General features: G+C 39.3%; 1 protein-coding gene across 7 annotated transcripts in view; it reads right to left on the bottom strand.

Annotated features, from left to right (window-relative positions):
* APBB2 (amyloid beta precursor protein binding family B member 2) overlaps positions 1-20643 on the bottom strand; it is a 166931-nt gene that overhangs the window by 64412 nt on the left and 81876 nt on the right. The window lies entirely within an intron of this gene.

Raw genomic sequence — 20643 nt, 5'->3', positions numbered from 1 at the left:
GGAATTAACTAATTTTTAGTCTATCCTTCAACCCTTCTACTAGGTGTTTTATTATGGTTGTTTTTTTTTCTGAGTCTCTCTCATTTCTGCTACCCAAATTTTTGCACATACACACAGACACACAAATGTCATGATAACTTGAAATAACTCTTACACTCCAAGGTACAAACCAGACAATTTCTCCCCCATAGTGCAAGTAAAAAGTTATTAAATTACTAATTCACCATTTGAGGAGTAATCTAAGCAAGTTCTGCAGAAGAAATGCTAGACAATACCATTACACTCAAATGTAATAAAAAACCTCACCTATGGCCCAAATCCGAAATCAGCAACATTTCCATAATCAGTTCCAGAAGTTCACAAGTATTCTAAACATTTGCTTTTAAATGTCTCCTGTTGTGGTCCCTATAGCATTCAAGCACATAGTTCCTGACTCCAAGGAGTTATATGTTTTAAAGCCTATTCATCTTCAACCTTTCCCACTTCTGTTTCCCAACTGAATAAATCAACTGCAGTCTTTTCAACTACACAAATGGCAAATAAACGCAAAATACTTTCCACAATTTGAGTCACATCATGCAAGAAGTAATGTGATCAAATATCTAGACATCACAATGAAGTATGTGTGCAACATCTGCAAGTCCTGTTTAAGTTTAAAGTTTAGGCACAGCTTCTGTCTTTGCTATGCATACATACGGATGTATGCACAGCTACTCAAACATACAGTCAGCAAAGTGTTAAGCTATGGTTGCATTAAACTGTTAATTTCAAACTAATCAACCAAAGGTGCAGAGGAACCAACATACTGTTACTTACTGTTGCAATGACATGCGGTACCAGAAAGACCTAAACAGCAATTACTTTGAAGTAAAAGTAGACAAAACTCACAGCAGAAATAAAATTTTTAACCCAGCAACTTAAACAAAGAACATTTCTGCAACAATTAGTTACAAGACTAGAAATTATCTCATATCTGAACAAACAAATAATGTAAAATATCTGGGATAAGAAAATACCACCTAGCTGAGTAATACTAATTTATTTTGAGAATTTATCCATTAGCAAAAATAAATACACCAAAACATGTTTTCATACGTTGAGAAATAAAACAGGAATTAGATTAATTTTCAATTAACATAACTCAGGACTTCCAAAGAGCAGCATTTCCCACACCAAATGACTGATTTCTGTCTGTGAGCAGGTGCTCCTCAGGCAAAGGGACTGGCCTCACACCATCTGATAAACATGTCTGGTCAGGACAGCACCAGAGGGCATTGCTCATCCTGAAACACCAAGCCTCATGTTTGCTACGCAAACCTGCTTGAAAACAAACAAACCAAACCTATGTGTGTTCCAGGTCATGCTGCAGACTGGTAGACTTGGGATAACCTTTTCACAGGCTGTTTCCTACTAGCATGAGCTGGAAAGCCTCCTTAGTGCACTGACTGCTCGAACAGATGAGAGCACCCGGTGTGCAGGTCAAAGGTAATGCAGCACCACTAGAGCTACCACCACAAAGAAAGACAACAAAGTAAACATCAACATACAAAATCTAACAAGACAGACAAATGTGCTTGAGGCATCATAGACCTGTTACAAGATATCAGGACATCAGTGGCTTTACTCTGTTTGAATGTGGAATTACAGGTAATAAAATAATTTCTGTCTGAATTTGGAAGACCCCATTAAATGGCATGACATTTCAAAATGTGTAATTTTTGTTGCACAGCAGCTAGGTGTTATCTCCACTTCCAAGAGAACTTGGTGGTGATGATAAGCAAGATGTGGGGACAGAGAGTTAGTGCCTCTCTATTCAGGTTCTTGTGCATGAGGGTACTTGGTTTACTGAAGGCCAAGCAAACTTCCTTCCTGAAGAAAATACTTTTAAATAAGGCAACATGTCTAACACAATAAATTTTGTATTGAACTGGGAGTTTTACGTGGAAAAACAGGCCTGTATTTTGCACAGGCATCTCTTCTTCAGGTGAAAACAAATCCCACTAATCAGCATACCTAGGACACTAATTTATGGACAAAAAGAGTACTCTTGAGTAAGAGGAAATGCAGCCCCTAAAGGGCTTGCGTTTGGCAGCATACATGACTTCAAAAGAGAGACTGTAAAAATGTTGTACAGAGTTATCAGAGTGATGCAAGTTCTGTTCCTGAGAGGTGCAGTACAGTAACAGCTCCTATGCCACAGGGCAATTTTAACTATTATTATTTCACGTGCTAAAACCACATTTTTTGAAAATTGGGAGACAGCAGCAAGATAGAGTCATACTATGACAGAAAATATATTCAGGGAAATCTGAGAGGTATCATTGCATCATTCAAAGAACACATGCTTTGCTCTTCCAGAGATTTGTTTCAACAGAAGGATCTCATTTTGTCTCCTTGGAAGCACTGCAGCAGACGTGAGTGCACAGCCTCTGGCTAATGCAAATGCAGCTCTGCTGGAGTTAGTGTAATCACTAGATTTTCAGTCAGTCTTTCTAGCTTAAAGAGGGCTTATTTCACTATGTGGGAGCAGAATGCCCAAGTGAGACTGCTTGTCTGCAAGGCTCAACAATACTGGCAAACACCTGATCTACACTATCTAAATAGGTTAAGTAATAAAATACCCACACTGTACAGAGATAAAGATGAGATATCTCTTTTTAGTTTTGTATTTCTAGCTTAGCTACCTCAATTCTTACGATGATTTTGAAACAATTTTTCTTCTGTTAAGATCCTCTGAAGAAAAGGGACACCATCCCAACACCGGATTTGATTGAGAGTGATTGCCAGTTTTTATACTTCCACAGTAAAAAAATTAACGGAAAAGGAGTGTTCATTGTCCAGGCTGGAAGCATGCTGGTACAAATAGGAACACTTTCAGTGTTTTCCAAATGTAAAAAAAAAAATAATCTGGCCAATAATAAATCTGTAAAGTCACTTCTGAATCTCTGGCTCTCCCATTGCTCACTTTCCAGTAGTGGATGCACAATATAAATGAAGAATTCAAACTGAAAAGCACCTTGTTTGTAATAAGAGATCTGCATCAAAGCTTTCTATGTCAAAAATTGCAGAGCATGGGCCAGCAACAGCATCCAACATGTTGTCCTAGTGTTTGGCCACCAATGGGAAACCACTAACTTCATATCTGATGTGTCTCCATAGCTGGGCTGAAGCATGATGAAGAGCTGGCCCACCATACCACATGTGTATTACAGATGCTGTCCCTCTGAGCAACCAAGGGGAAGCACAAAAAGGAAGTGGGAAGATAGGAGGATAAAAAGTTTTTAATAAAAGGAAAGAGGTGGGAGAAAGTATTGGATTTTTTTTCCTGAAGTACCAAAATCTTGAAACGAAAATGTTTTACTGCAGTCTTCTGCATCTAAATAAAAGCAAAACTAAAGGAAAAGAAGGCCACAAGAAACTTAAGTCCTTTTGAAGGGATGCCAATGACTTCAGCAGATCCAGGATTTCATCCTAAGGGAAGCATATTCCCCCCACCCAATACATACACTGATGAACATGTCAGGCACTGAAGGGAGAAGAAGACTTTCTATTAATGACTGAGGGCAAGCAAAATTCAAGGAGCACTCTTCATTCAATAGTACAATAGAAAGAACATAGGTCATGTACGTTTTTACCCCATCTATTTCCTGCAGTGGGTTCAATGTGCAAGTTTAAATTGTTTGGTTTTAATGAAGTCTCCAAAGATAACTTGTCACTTTTTATGCACTACAGCAAAATCAACAGCTTCACATACTCACATGATTCACATCAATGATGGCCAGTCAGCGAGCAGCCTCACCTAAGCATCACTGCAAGAAGCATGAATGCTATCTCAGCAATTAATGTAGCAAAAATACAAGTCAACTGCTCAAATAATTGTAAATCAGACACATCTGCCTAATTTGGGGAACGTTACTCAATGAGGAGTGATAACCAGCCAGAAGCTGGTCATTTGTCACCATCTTTGCTCACAGCATGGAACTGGTTGTCATGGCAACCCTGTCATCCTCCTTGCCGAATTGCTCAACCAGCCACCAGTCACATGCACTTGGGGAGAGGAAGATTCTCTAACACTTTCCAGGAAAACATGCTGAAACGTGGGATTTACAGGCATACATGTAACCAAACTCTATCTGTGCCAAAATGATTTGCTGTTTTGATCAACTGTAAAATCAGCCATAATCAGAAAAGACTGACTTCGTAAAAAACCTAAGGAAGTTTGGAATGAATTGTCTGTACTATTTTTCTTCTTCATGAGATGTGATCTTTGGCTGTATAAATGAGTTACTACAAGCAGAAGAAGCATTCAAGCAGAGATGACTAATCTAAAGGAAAGGAGAGGAAAGCAGATTTGTCAACATCCAGGAAAAAAAATCCAGAGACCACAACTAAACCCACTTGTTTTGTTGTCTTGGCTTATTTTCCCTTTCAATGACCAGAGCCCAAGCTGCTGGTATAAGGACCACAATACTAGCACAATTACCAAAGAAAACAAGGGCAAGTGACTTCAGCAGAGGGGCTCTGAAGAACTGCTGATGACAGCTGTGGATGAGGGCAATGGATGATAATAGCTGTCCTGCTCAAATGGGAGAATTTTGGGACTCTCCAAGTTGCCTGCTCAGGGGCAGGACAGTCTGAGGGGCAGAGGTGAAGCTGTGAGAAGCCAGCACCACAGCTGGTGTTTACAGTTGATATAAACAGCAGCAGCAGGAAAAAGTACCGCAGTAAAACTGTGATAAAAGGTCTGTTCCTTCTTGGAAAATGGGCAAAAAATAGGTAAACACAAGAGGACTAGCCTGTTCACCAACCAAAAACATCTATCAACAAAACAAACAGAGTCTGGTAAAGTAAGGAAGAAAGACTTGGAGGTGACCTGAATTGCTGAGTCAAGAGAGCTGATGTGGCAACAGATGGACCAGGAAGAAGTTAGCCTCTATCCCACTGGAGGAGGGTGGCTGTTTAGCCAGGTGAAGCAGTGGTGAAAACATCAAATTATAGACATGTAGGAAGGATCATGTCAGCTTGAGTGAAAGCTGATGAATTGCTACCTGAAAAGTGCTGTACTGGAGATAAATCCTACAGCTCTTCCACAAACGTTACTGTGTGACAAGAGATCAATCTCTTTATTAGGGTGCTGACAGACATTAGGAGAGCTAGGCAACTAAGATCTATTAGGTCTGGATGGAATTGGTCTAATTTTTTTCTTAGCAGCCTGTAAGGTACTGCACATTTTATTTGTAACCAAAACAAGTGCTGGAAACACACCAGTGGTTTAGATATTGCTAAGCAGTGCTTGCACAGGCCCGAGATCACCGCTGTTCTCAGCCTCAAGCAGACAGGCTAGGCATTGGCCTGCTAGTGCTAGTGTTTGCATCACTTTTTATACATGATTATTTCTTTCTTCACTTTCTTTACCATGAGTCATGACTTCATCTCATTTTTGCTCTTCCAGTTCTCTTCCCCATCTCACTGGTGGGAGGAAACAAGCCACGACAGAATTCAAAGCACATTGGCCAACCTAAGATCCAGGAAAAAATAAGCAGGTACCATGTGGGGTGGAAAGAAAAGAGTCCCAAACAGGTGAGGGCAGCATATAAATGAATCCCCTTTCCACCAACTTAAATGAGACAGTGTCTGAACAAAGTGCACCAATACCTTAGAAGATTTCTACCAACTAATTTTCAAAGCAGTCAGAATAATTTGCTACTGTTCTAGCTAGTGATCTACTGCTTATAAATACTTTTGCATACCACAGAATTACAGAATGGTTGGGGTTGTCCAATCCCCCTGCTAAAGCAGGAACACCTAGAGCAGGTTACACAGGATTGCATCCAGGTGGGTTTAGAATATCTGCTTCCAGAGAAGCAGACTCCACAACCTGTCTGGGCAGCCTGTTCCAGTGCTCTCACCCTCACAGTAAAGAACCAGTATAACTGAGTTCCTAGTTTATTTGAAATACTAGTTCTCTATTCCTCCCGCTAGATGGCAAAAGCTTTTACTTAAAGAGTAGTCCAAAACACAGCAGACTGTGTACCTCTAAATTGGTCTAAATCCACAGTGATCATTCATTATGTGATTGTGACCCAAAGGGCCTCCTCACCTCAAAGGACTCTGAGCAGCAAATAGGTCATCAAGAGCTATTCAAGAGTACTTCCATTATCGTTATTAGAAAATTACTAAAAATGGTATTGCAAGTCAGCTTTCAGGGCTAAACCAGCCCAGCAGCAATCTGCATCTGCTTTTCTGGTTTGTTTGTTTTTTTGTTGTTTTTTTTTTTTTTTTTTTTTTTTTTTTTTTTTTTTTTTTTGTTTTTTTTTTTTTTTCTTTTTCTTTTTTTTCTGCATAGTATCTCTTCTTCCTGTGCCTTTCCCCACAGAGAGAAGAACTGCAGCATATGATCTCATGTTCTGGGTTCATAACATATTTAACTACTTCATCTTGTTTTAGAAGCAGGGTTTTGTTTGGTCTAAAGAGTAAGAATGAAATGACCACCCCACCCAAGGGACTGCCAGAGCGAAGCCTGTGCACACACTGTCGCACTGACCGGCAGGCACACTGCACAGCACACCGAGGGAGAGCAATGTGCACCTGCATGGAGTCCAGCCTTCCTTCCCTTCAAATTTATCTTCACAACAGCAGCAGCCAAGCATGTGGTAGAAAAACCAGGACAATCACACTGGTAGCAGCTCTGGGCTTATGTATTTCTCTCTGAAAATAAAGAGTCTGATTCTCCTGTCTCCTCCAAGTGAACTGGTATGCTAGCGTCAAACCACTTGCAGAACAAACCAGTAATTTTGGGCAATGAACAAATATAGTCAGGAATTTTCACACAATATAGAAAGGTTCAGTCTGTAACACTGACACAAAAGGTATTCAAGGTAAACACAGATGTCCTTCTGACTTCAAGACACAGGGTGCCTGCAGAGCAGGAGGGGATGGTGTGCCCATGTCTGGCATATGGCACTAGGGTCACCTCAACAGCTACACTCTTCACAAAGGAACTCCTGCACCACAGTGCTTTACTTACAATTAACACTCTTGTTTTGCAAGCTTCAAATAGATTTCAGTATCTCCCAGGCTGTAACTCTCCATTTTACTGGGACTGGCTGTAGACACAAGTGGTTCTATCTCCTTTACACTTTCTGCTAGTAGCTATTGCTTCTTACCTTGATACAAGCCATGGAAGACAGAGGAACAGACCTTAATCCCTCCAATACACCTGCCATTAATCCCTTGTACTAAAGAATGGTACAAGGCTGGACTCCACACTTTCAATCGCATTTGAACTGAGGAACAGCTTTCTATCCCCTCTATTCTATTTCTATTGTATCCTCAATAGTTTAAATTGAGGATTGGCAATGTGAGTGAGTGCCATTTTAATCTGAATGGCACGAGTAGTAAAACAGAGCACGGAAGAAAGAATCTGACTAGCAGTCACCATTTCTTTTCTCCATTTTAGAAAAAAAACTGCATAAAAATATTTGCATTTTAAGTCAGATACTGGGCAAAGGTAATTTTCCTCATCTAAAATATAATGAGGCCTACTGACTTCAGGAGTCAGTGGAGGGAAAGGATTTCACTTCTCTGGAGAATATCCTGCATAAATATATTGATATACTCTGAAATTTTAGGGAAGTGTTCATTAGTGTTTTTTGTATATGAATAGCTAATTAAAAGCAAGTGAAGTTGCCTAATGTCACAGACATACAATTCAACTGGTGGCTTGACTAAATCTGCTTTTTTTTTTGAGAGATTGATTTAGAGCACTGTGCAAATACATTAGAAAAACTTTTTTCTGAATTTAATGATTCGGTGAAAACAGAACATAAAATTGAATTAAAATGGAGCTACTGTCTGAAATGAAATGTTTTACTTCACAAAAAAAGCAAAGTTTTTGAGAACAGTCATTTCCTCTCTCCTATCCAAGCTCTGCTCATCCTTCAGCTCACACACTGCAGCAGAGGCTCTAGGATGCCACGAAAATGACTGCTTTATCTTCACACCAACCTTGTGAGGCAGTAGAGTGCAAGCCCTGCTTTAAACAAAGTCAGAGGGGTGCAGGAGAGGTCTGAGATACATTAAATAACTCCAGGTCTGTGCAGGCTCCCTGCACCCAAGCCCCAGACAAACAAACGCACACAGTGCACAGAGATCAGCCACTGTGCTCCAGTGTGACTACACATCAACATCCCCTTCCGTCCTGCAGGATGGGCTGCTCTTTCTAGTATGGCAAAACTTGGTTAATTTAGTGCTATCAGTAAAAGCTGGAATGTGACTTTTAACAATCTATATAATGGATTCATTTCCCACTTTAAAGCTGTAGTGAAATGCGCATTAGAGAGCAAACGGAAGGCTCCTCCTTTTTTCCAGCATAGAAGCCAAAGATCTAATATTTCCCCATCTGCAAATTAATTTCATGTTGTACAGTACTGAAGGGATGGGAAAATTTATTATGGTGCAAATCCACTTAGAGATGCATAAGCATGAAGTTTTGCACAAGCCTAGGAAGCAGCACATTTGGCCCCATGATGCCAGTGAGAGACACTGAGGAGGGAGCTTGGGCACCTTGGGCAGCTCCAGCCCATGCTGAGGGCTTGTAAGATGGTGAACTCAAGCTTCACCTCCTAGCCTTCAAACTCTGAGACTTTTTATAAAAAAAAAGCCAACAACCAAACAACTTTAACCTTTTCAAAAGTAATTTTGCTTCAGCTGAACGAAGTCTTTTCCTGCACAATGCATAGAGCCATGCATGAAGTGCAATGTACAGCATCTACAAGAGGAAGGCTCCATGAACAGGGGCTTCTGACAGCAGATGGAAGCTCCAGAGGAGCTGGCTGTGTTTCACCTGCCATGGGAGAGGGAAGCGTGCTGATAGCACACAGGGGTCTCTTAGCCCTGCAGTTTATCCAAGTATTTCATATCACTACATTGGTATATCAATTTGCTATTAAATCTTTAGTCATACCGTCCAAATACCTTCTGGTATTAAGAAATCTCAAAGGTGTTAATCATCTTTGAAAGCCTCCATCTAGCATTAGAAATGCCAGTATTTTCATTCTCATATCTACTTCACAGCACTCCAGCACTAAAATTCTGTTTTTTTCACTGAGTGGATTCATACATGTAATTGAAGCTAGACTTTAAAATCTGCATTTAAGGAGACACAAATGGTATCTCTGATAAAAGTGCTAGGAAGAATTAGAAGAAAATTCAGAAAAAAATAACTGTGGCCTAAATGACCCTGGGAAGTTTATGCTAGCAAACAGTAGCCAGGAACAAACCCAACACACAACAACTAGACTACTAAACCAGACAGCACTTGAAAAAGAAAAATTAATGGATTACATTTAAAATTCCACAGAACCACAACACAATTTCACTTGCAATTAGTACCACCTTCAATTCAAAGCCCATTAGCAAAATGGATGCTCTGACAACAAGGATAAACTTCCTTTAAAGATGCATATGCCCAGAGCACAACTCGACAAGTTATTTTTATTGTGAACCCTGAGACAGAACACCCCTAAACCCAAACTCCTGCTTGGTAAGAATAAAAATATGCTAAAGAACAGGAAAACAATAGACAAAATCTCCAGTGTATTATAAACTGCAAGCCACTGAGGTCTAGAAGCACTGTGGAGAAGACCTTCTGGTGTTAAAAAATCTCGAAGATGTTTGTCATCACAAACTGTGCATATGACTGGCTAATTAAAAGCAAGTGAAGTTGCCCAATGGCACAGACATACAATTCAACTGGTATGTGATTGTCATCACATGTTTCACAAACAGTAAAACAAGACATGCACAAGCAACAGAATAATCCTTTCCCCCAGCTGAAAACAGTAGCTAATCTTTGATGGAAACCTTTTAATTTGTAGACATGCCAGAGGACTGCAGGTGGTTTTGGAAAGCTGGAAAACCAGTTATGTAGAATGAGAAGAGTACTCTTTCTGCATTTCTATTCACTTTTGTTGCTGAGCAAAAACAAAAGACTGCAGACAGATCTTACAGGATTAAGATACACACAGTTTCAAGAGCTGTTTTTCAACGCACAACCTTCACCTTCTCATTTTCTTCAACGGACAAAGACACCCACCTCCTCTTTTTTATCAATTTCTTACAAGTTTCTTTAATGTTACTCTTCTGCTACTTCAGATCCTCATCTACAACAGCAGATAATTAATTATCTTTTGCCACTCTGGAAGGATCAAGGTAACAAAGTTTTTTGAAGGTAGCTTTTTAGTACTCACTGGCAGTTGAAAAAAATTACACTTTAGGAACCTAGACCAAGATAGAAGTCTTCATGTATACAGTTTTAATGTAGGATTGAACTATCACAAGACTAGTGCATGCTCTTCATGTGCCCTACTATAAAAACGGATGCAGCAGAATTAGAAAAGACAGACAGATAAAAATCTTTCTGCAGGAAGAGACATTGAGTAAAGTAGGGCTCTCCAGCTTGGAGAATAAATGACAGGGAGGAGGGGAGGATGTCAGAGAAATCTGTAAATCATGAATGGTGGGAAGATGGCAAGGATGGAAAGGAAATCATCATTCACTGTTACTTACTGCTTCCTAAAACAGAAAAGCAAGAGGCATCTAATGAAATTATTGGAGAGCAATTTTATAACAAAAGGAAATACTTTTTCAAATAATACATAATTTTATTATGGAGATCACGGTAACAGGATGTTGTGGATGCCAGAAATACAAATGAGAAAAAAATTATTAAACAAATTCATGTTAGAAAAGTCTATCAAGGGCAATTAAAGAAGATAACATGAATGACATACCAAGTCCGAAAGTCCTGAAACTATCAACTACTGAAAGTGAAAAAAGATATAATAGGGGGAGGACCACTTTATGCTAGCCCTGTTTTTGTTTTTAGTGAAGCCATAAGTTTCTGCTACTCACCCCTGTCAGAGCAGCAACCCATAAAGAACTCCATGAGCCTAAGGTCTGCTATATAGGAACATTTTGTTATGTACAACATGGAACTATAACCACTCTTGTAAAAGCTCTGCCTTCCATTTACTATATTAGTTTACACTGGAAATAGTGGAACTAACAACATTACTGAAGGACTTTGATAAAAGCTACCACAGCAGTTATACTGGATCAGATTAAAAAGCCTCATCTGATGTGATAATTCTCAAACCATTATATGCAAGTTTCCTCTAAGGGATTTATATATAAACATAGATATATATTCCTAGAAGGAAAAGACACAATAAATTTATTTTCATAAATACAAAGATACTTTCCTACCCCGAGATACAGAATAATCTCATATGACAGGAGTTATGGGACTGAAGATTATTATCTTTTCACACTTGTCCCCTTTCAATTTATATTAACATACATCAAAAAGGAAGATTTTACTACTTTTATAGCAAATTATGCATTACCATTTAACAAATATAAATTTACTCATAGGCAAATAGAACAGTTGGTCTTAAATATCTGTATGAATAAGGAAAGGGGAACATAGTTGAACTACTGAGGAGCAGTTAACTAACAGCAGATCTGTCCAGTGATTAGTGCAGAGACAACTGCTGCGGAGAGGTAATTAGCACTGCTTACACTACATGCTTTTACACATGACAATTACTACAGTTCAAAAAAGCTCTTATATCAGTCAGGGTTTACAGTCTCGCTGTCCTGATATTATTTGCATTTCAGAAAATTTTAGAAGTAGAAAGGAGAGATGACAGCAACATACTGTAAGCAAGATGCTAGCCAGAAATTCAGTTTATGCATTAACAACAAATTCTCAGTGAATCCTGCCACCTGAAAATAGAATTAGCCCAGATAAAACTGTGGCTAGACAAACACACAATCCTAACATAGCATCTGAAAAACAATAAACCAAAAGTCAAAATAACCCAATCTGGTGGTCTTTAGACTGATCCTTTTGCAGTAATGTTACCACAAGGAAAAACCAGCTTTCTCTCTCTTTTAAACTTCGAGCATCACCTTACCCCTCAGCAAGTCATAAAACCACATCTCACCAAAAGAGCTTTATTGTTTTACCAAATGAGGTAGTTGATTTGCTCATTACTGAAGAATTCAAGCTGCAAGGTTCATTCCTATCAAAAAGTTTACTTTTAAAACACTGAAGAAATGAAACACTACTTTTGTGAACTCACACTTCTATTCAGCATTTTTGACAGAAATTTTTATGACTTTCCGTCTTGTGATATCTGGAACTTTCAAACTCCCTAACTCTTGAAATCAATGGGATAATTGCAGCTTGTCCTCTTAAAAAAAAACCCAAATCAACAAATTCAAAAAACCTCTCATTATGACCTACAGAATCTCCCATGTTTGCCTCTGTAAAAAATGTAAAAGCTGAAAAAACAGAATTAAAATGAAAATGTAACCCTAAGAAGATAAACAATGACCTGAAATGTATTCTTGCTTTTGAATATACATTGTTTTTAAACACCCATTTGGGGACAAGGTGTATTAGTTCCAAGAAGAATTTGTCTGTTTTCCTTTTGTTTTTAACTGGTTTACTGGCATATATTGAAGAAGTTATTCATCTCTACTTTAGCCTTTATAAATGCATCACATCTACAAGTATTCCTGCGCAATGAAAATGAGGATGTAAAATTAAATTTATTACTAATAAAGGTGCAATATGTGAAAATTCCCTCCCCTCCCTTCTACTTCCAATGCTTTATCTGTCCATTTGCCCTGTCTGCAGATGGGGTGGTTTGCAGAGGAAAGACTATGAGGTCGACTATGCAAATACTAGATGTATTCCTCCATCCACAATAAAGCTTCAGTTGTACACTTGAATACTTAAAATACAACCAGTAATTACTATTACAGTATTTTTTAAGTGTGGTCTGCAGGGAGTGCAACTTTTAAATCAGTACATTTTGCCTGTGTTTTTGTTTAAATACTGACAGTTTGGCACTGATGTTAACAAAATTTGGAACTATTGAACCTCAAACATTGGTTGAACACACAGATAACATCTCCACTTACTTCTGGCAGAGAGAAAAATCCACCCTTCTGCATCATTCCTGGAAAACCACAACTAAGCAGAGTCACTACTCAATTGGTTTTATTTTGGAACAGCTGAAGCTTGTCCCAGGTTAACAACAGGCTCCCTCAAGCCAGAGAGACCTATCCATCAAAAAAGGTGATTTCCTCTGGGAACTGTTGAGTACACTGACCATGCCCCACTATGTTGTGGACCAGCTTTTTGAAACTTAAAGTGGATGTGGACAGAAGCCACTGGGAAGAACAGAGAATGGGGAAACTTCCACTGCCACCCTATTCCTAAGGCAGCTTATTTTAAGATGCTGCATTTTCCCTGTGAAGTAATTGAAGGATTAGAAAATCTTAGGTACTAGGAGCTTGGTACATATATTCAAAGTACAGAAATCTGGAGTATAGTTCTGAAACAGAGAATTCACCTGTGACATGAAATCAAGAGAACTATAGAAAACAAATCTTCTGTTAATGATCACACATTAATTTTGATGCTGCATAGAAGTCTTATTTCCTGTACTTACCCTGAATACACATAGGCAATATAATGTTACAAAGCCTAACACACCCGTTTTAGCAGGAAAAAAACAATCCTGTGAGAAAAACGAAATATACTTCCATGAAACATACTTTCCATGCCAGTGGAAGCTTAGCCCTGAAATCCTTGTTGTTCTGACGTCATCTTCCTACTTTTCAGATATCTTTGTTACAAAAAGCATTGGTTATGTTGTTTCAGCACAATTAACCAAAGGAAATTAATGCAGCCAGGAGACTACAAAGTTCCTTAGTTGATTCAATGACAGCTTCCATGGGCAAAAAAGGGAGAGTCATTATTTTGTTTTAGTTAAGCACAAAAGAATAATAAGGTAATTTAACACCAAATGTTATCTTGAAATTCTGCTAGAGCTGGAATGTGACAAACAATGCTAGCTTACCCGCGAAAGAAAAAAGTAAACTAAATTGCAAATAATTTTACAAAAGCCAGACCAAACTGTTTCTTATTATTAGTTTGTTTCTGTAAGGAGAAAATACAGTTGTGCTGTTTAATTACCATTCCCCTGTAATGAAGAGAAAAAGTTGTGTAAAGGTTTTGTGTGAGTCAGCTTTCTAATAAGACATCCTTTTTCTACCTCAACAAAATGGATTTATTTAGAGCTGTCAAGAAGGACAAAAAAAAAATATCCAAGATGTAAGTCAATATTTTTTGGCAGCTCCCAATTCAATACTGGCTATAAACTGCCTCAGCTTTCTAACCTCCACACCCAATATTGCAAAAGTTTCTTTACCTTGAACTTTAAGGAATGACTAGGGGTACCACTATTATACTGTTGACAGATATTTTTTCTTCCCTTTGACTACAAGAAAAATACAGGGGAAGAATTTGTCACATGTAAAGGAGAAATCGGAAGTCTGGTTTTTAATGCATTTTAAATTTATGTAAAGAACTTCAAGCTCTATGGATCACAAGAATAAAACATCACCTGTCAATTCACAACTGAAATAATGAGCATTCAGGAAGATACTGCTATAACCTAACCTGTCAGATACCAGCTGATCTTCCACTGAGCAGAATTTTTATTAACAGTTAAAATAACTGCATTCAGTATCCAGGCCTAAGTGACATTGTTGACCAGTGCTATGAAAAAGTAAAATAGAATTGTTACTTACAGTTTCTAGATGCTCCTGTATAGTTCAACATGTACTGATCTGTTACCAACATCCTTTAAGTTTGCTATATACATGTCCCAACAGCTTCATATTCTCCTTCTGTGCAGCATCTCCAACTCAAATATAAGAAAATACACTGCTGTGTTTAAACAGACACTCACTTAATTAGTCGAACGAGGAGTGGTACTTTGGATGGGAGGGAAGAGAAGCCACCCCCATTCAACTGCCAGTAAATGCAACAGAGACAACACCACATGTTGACCATATAAATGACTGCATTTTCTAATAAGCCAAGAAAAAATAAGAGTGATGGCCATACATGGATTTCAGCAGTGTGTGCATATACTGCATTCTCCACTGAATTCATTCCAGCTTGCAAGACATTGATGCATTTTCTGACTGACTCTGCTTAGGAGACAAGCTTTTGAAACAGTACCTTCAGCCCACAGGCTTTTAGATGTCAATCAAATCAAGATTTAATCAGTTCAACTTTGAACTAGAACAGCCACTCATCCTGCAGACCAGCCCCCGGAAATATATTTATGTTGATTTTTTCTTTTCAGCTGCCTGTATAAACATGAAAAGTCTAAAAAAACGTAAAGCAAAGATCACTCTTCGAAGACAGAATTCTTCTTAAGCCTGTAAACCTCTGACTTCCTGAAGGTGCATTGCAGGAATGGTGGAAATTGATTTAGTGAAAGGTTTCTATTAGTGAGAGCGCTGCTCTCATTGCAAAGTTCCTCCCCTTGCTATAATCAATAATTTAAGCAAAGCCAAGAATCATGTCAGCCAAAATGACCAGAATAACTTGACTGTCTCTTTCTTACAGAGTACAAGTAAAATTAAATTAAGGTCTGAATGGGAATGTATTCTAATTTAAAAATTAATTTGGCCAATCTGAGTTGTGCCTTTCGGCTTTCATGTTGAGTAGGGGAGGAGGGATGGGGTCCTTTGTTCCTTACTAAAAACTTCTCAGGTTCAGAGAAGTGCCCAAAATCCACTTCCAAGAAGTAAAAGCCATAACCTTTGATTTAGAGTATTTTTTTGGTTACGCACAAACAAAAAATGTGCTCTACAAAGCTAAAGCTCTGACTTGTGGATTATGACAGTGCTACTCCTCTCTCAGTGCCCTGCAATGTCTGGATTAATAACTGATGCAGGGTTTAAAATTTAAATGGAGCTCTGCAGAATCTCAATTCAAAAGCAATTAAAAACATGAAAAATGCATTTAGTTACATTGTGTTATTGTTTAGGATGAAATAGTTTTATTAAGGAACAGTTTCATTGAAGAGTTCTGAGAATGATTTTCAAGCTAAAGCCTTAAAGTAGTCTTAATATGTAATAAATCAGTCCAGTGTTTGAAATTATATACATATAAAATAATCAACATAACAAATAGCTGTTAAAAAACAATCCCTATAATACACCACCACATAAAAATGGATTAAAATGCTTCAGAGACACTATAAGCAGAAAGCAAAAATATATGCTTTATATTTGGAGTTGTCCTCTCCTTCCCTCCCCAATGATTTCTCATCACCAAAGTATCATGGGCAAGTCTACTTTGTAAACCAAAGGACATACACTGCTGGGGTTTACAAAACCAGATCCAGACACTGCAAGGAACCCACTCAATGTCATTGTCTGTGGCACCCAGATATTGGACATTTAGGGCCTAATCCTGAGTACCCAGGGGCTCTCAGAATGAAGCAATAGAGTCTTAGCAGCAAATACATGTGCTTTCATGGGATTGCTTAAAAAAGGCTTCATGTCCCTTCAGGCAGGGACCAAACATCCACTCTCAAGTGAGGACTGAGTTCAGAGCAAGGTCTCTGCAGCATGCCAGGTCATATCACATAACACCTCTTCTGGCCCATGGAGATGCTCAGTACTGCTCTGAATCTACCCACCTTCTCCTGATGCAACAGCAACAAACCCAAGGCTGCCTGCAGCACTATCTATTCCATGTCTTGGTGGTACATGCTATAGGTTTCTGTATATTCAGTAATTTCTGTATGTATGTGCAATACCATAACTGAACAGCACCATTGTGATTCAAGAGACCCACAAGGGACCCACAACCCCACTTCAGCCAATCCCATGTTGCTAATTAAAGCTGAATTCAACTTCAATCAGCTAACTCTTGACTTATGTGAGAAGTCAGCACACAAGGAACCAGTGCACTGAGAGACTGGGGTATAAAGGAGACACTAATTTGGGAAGATTGTAAGAAATACCTCCAGATGCAAACATATCAGGTCAGGAACTTGAGGAGGATTTAAGTGTGTCCCTCACTGTACAGACATCTCCTTCCCCAGGGGCTTGAAGTAGGATCTTTTTCTTGGCAGTACTTCAGTATTAAATAACTCAGAGCTCCCCATTTTTGTGTTAAGTTTTCAGAACTTCTGTGAAATAACATCCCAGCACAGACAAAATCCCCAATACTCACTTCTGCTGTCAAACTTAGTCCATCTGATTTACTGTCATGGCCCTTGTGCTAGTCTTGCTTGCCTAAGCTACTGTCTACAAACAGCCCTGCTTGCTTCCAGCTCTCCTGCAGTTTGTGCCAAGTCCTTCTTTATCTCCACAGCTGCATATTATTTACTCTCCTTTTGCTTCCCCCTCCAATGCATCTCTCCTCCAGGTCATGTTCCCATCTTCCAGCCTATCCTCCCCACTTCACAACCTACATGCTCCCCCATCAACTTTCTCCTCTGAGAACAGCAGGGAGACACTGGGATCTGACACTGGCATCACAGCAGATGCTCACAGGAATAACCACAGGGGCCCAGGCTTTGCAATTCCCCTCTGCAGAGTGCAAAGAGGGAGGAATATCTTCTGAGCAGGAAAACCCCAAACTGTGCTGAACACCCCCAGCTTGTACACTGGTGAATTGCTGCTACCCCAGCAAGTGCAAGGTACTCCAAGAGCTCAAGGGCCACTGCAAAGACTAGAGACTCATTCTGCTGAGTGGCAATACCATTCCTCCACCACACCTCCTGCAGCTGATATACAGGGGCCTAGAAGATAACAAACAAGCACCCAAACAGGCTGCAAAGAGCTTCAGAGCACACAGACCCCACCTAGAAGAATATAACCTTGTTCTCAGCTTGCCTGAACAGAGGCCTGCACATAAAGCATCCTCCCAAAGGTAATACTGTTTTTTCCTTCCCTTCCCCAGAGATATCTATACCCATTTCAAAGCATCAATCAGGTGGATTGAAGTTTGGCCTGACTTCTATGCAGCATTCAGAAGTGCTGAGGCAGAGGTTTACTGGATCGATTTCAGCCATAATTTTTTATTACTTGAACAGCTTTATGAACTGGAAAGTTTTTTTTAAGGAGAGGTGGTTAGTCTGGTATCAGCTTATTGTGGCTTTCCTTCTGTGCAACTTCCTGCATTATCGTCCCTCTGAAATCAGGATCTTGACTTTCCCCCATTACCTTCTCTGTTTTCTCTTCTGTGATTTGTTTTTCCCTTCCTCATTGCTTGGTGCCGTGTCTGACAATCCTAGGCATAGAAGAGCTTTTCCAGCAAGATACATTTAACCTCAGAGAGGACATGCAGCATCCAGAACTACACACTTCTATCCCTAAACTACAGAAGCTTGGAAAGTTTCCAAAAATAGTTTGTCAAGTTAAGTACCTGACATGATTAAAGTTATTTACCACTTCTGGAACTTGAGTCTGCCCAACAGATGCTCAGGAGAGTTTTCCACTTTGCTACAGCACACAAAAAGCATGTCCTAATATCTCTTAACATTACACACTCATGTAAAGTGCTTTGTGGAGTTAAGGGAAATGTGCAGTGCTCTGGGCATCTTGTGAACCACTCAGGCAGTGGCATGAGGCTGGCATTTACTTCTTTGTGTTGTCCTGGCACCACCCCTACTCCCCATTGCCACCTTTTCATTTCCCATGTAGGTATTCCACATGTTCCAGGCACAAGCCCTGCAGGCATATGTTTATCCCTCAACTACACATTTTACTGAATAGATAAATATTAATTTTTAACACTCTCAAAATCATACTACTGCACTTACACAAAGCAGCACTATGATATTTCTGGAATAGGAATGATGTGCTTCACTAAGGTAACATGGGAAGTGTCCCTAAAAAGCAAATACCAAACAAGGAATGAAATATCAAGGGCAAAACAACCCAGTTATCAGACTCCCATCAAGTGGCCAGAAGTTCAGCTGGAGTAAGGTCAAAATCAATTAACTCGTGTCAGAGAGGACTGGGCCACATTGGACACTGCTGGTAGCCAAAGGACAGAGCAATGTTTAAGTAGTCAACCACACAGGCACCACAGGCACCACAGCCACCACAAGGCAACTGTCTTCAAACTCAATCTCCCCCAGCCCCAGGGCAGCCAGGGAGAGATGTCACACTAGGAGAGAGTTGTTTTTACAGAGAATATGACAAACCATCCTAGACACTTTTGGAACAATGCAGCAGAAATCAAACAGGGAGCTCTTTTTAAAACAAAGACAGACACAGTAAATGAACAAATTTTGTTTCTGCACTACAGGGCAGGTGTTTCAAACTCTATTCAGCTGGTTAATTCATCTGTGAGTGTTATCTAACGTGCATCCTGCTCAGCCTGTGATTGTTTCTCCAAATGCAAGTCCTAGCTCTTGCCTCTTCTCTGCTGCCTGTCTTGGACACCACCAGACATCTCAAGGGACACCAGGCGGGCAGTTGAACCAAGCTCACTCTAGGGAGGAAATTGAATGGCTCTGATGAACTGAAAAATCATTATCTTTTGGCAAACAGTTAAGTATGAAACTGTAACACATTCTGAAAAACCTCTTCTGTAGTCCCAAATTTTGGTAATTGCAGAGTTTGGAAGAGGATATTAATCACTGCTATATAAAGCAGCTGTTCTCCCATTCCTGAATTTAAGCACGTTAATTCACTTTTACATACCCATTTTTGTTATCTATCTCAAATCAAAAGGCTGCTGATTATTACTCTTAACTGTGGAATCTGCGTGCCGATTGCCACTCTTAATCATGGAATTTCAAATCAGAGCACTCAAACATCCAAGATAAAGATTTAGGTAGCTCCACTGAGAATCACAGAATAAAACCAACCTGACTGCCTAAACACAGCAAGCAGCCTCCCTTTGCAACTGAGAGTGGCAATGTGTACTTGAGAGGATCGTCTTTTAAGTTCAATTTACTATCAAGTTCAATTTATTTTATAGCCTTCTACCAGTAGACCCTGATACTATGAACATTGTGTAACCATGGCTGCCCTTGAAGTTTTATCTCTTTTAAACTGACCCTAAAATCTTCTTATAGGGATGGCTAAATAAGAAACAAACATGCAATTAGCAGCTTCACATGCAGAATGTTCCCTATACACACACTGGGGATATAGAGCAATAGTCACCATTCTTATTTCATAAGCAGTCAGCAAACAGTCAAGCCTGAGACTACAAAACATGCACTATTCTTGAGACATGGTTATCAGGAACATGCAGGATTAAAAAAAATATAACAGCCCAACATTAAAAGTTTCCAGTCTTGAGGATGCACAGCAGCTGTGAACCAGAGACTCTTATTCCCAAAAATCTGAAAATTGAGTGTTTACTTAGAACCCTACAACTATATAGGTGGTTCTCTATCTAGTTTTATAGTACTTGAGTTAATCCACAATGTAACTGAATGTATTTTTAGTACATAAATCTTTTTCCCCACTCAAGAACACAGAAAACATGTTCTGAGCAAGTAACAGACTTATTGTCTGTATCAGATAGGTACTGCAAAGGAAGAATCGTGCTTTTAAGGGGACATCCATTTTAATTTGGTCAAAGATGCCAGTTAAAATCAGAGGCAGAATTGACCACTGCTATAAGTCTTTCTGACAAGCTCATGATTTACTGTAATTTTTATTGTATTAGGAGGGCTATTCTCCCCAGCTCTGCTGTTCTTTCAGAGCACTGGGCTCTCTTTGCAAGAG

The sequence above is a fragment of the Onychostruthus taczanowskii genome, unplaced genomic scaffold, assembly GCF_017590055.1.
Source record: "Onychostruthus taczanowskii isolate IOZ18803 unplaced genomic scaffold, ASM1759005v1 scaffold2, whole genome shotgun sequence".
Lineage (NCBI taxonomy): Eukaryota > Metazoa > Chordata > Aves > Passeriformes > Passeridae > Onychostruthus > Onychostruthus taczanowskii.
Note: the sequence above shows the minus strand (reverse complement) of the source record. Positions and strands in the feature narration are given on the sequence as shown.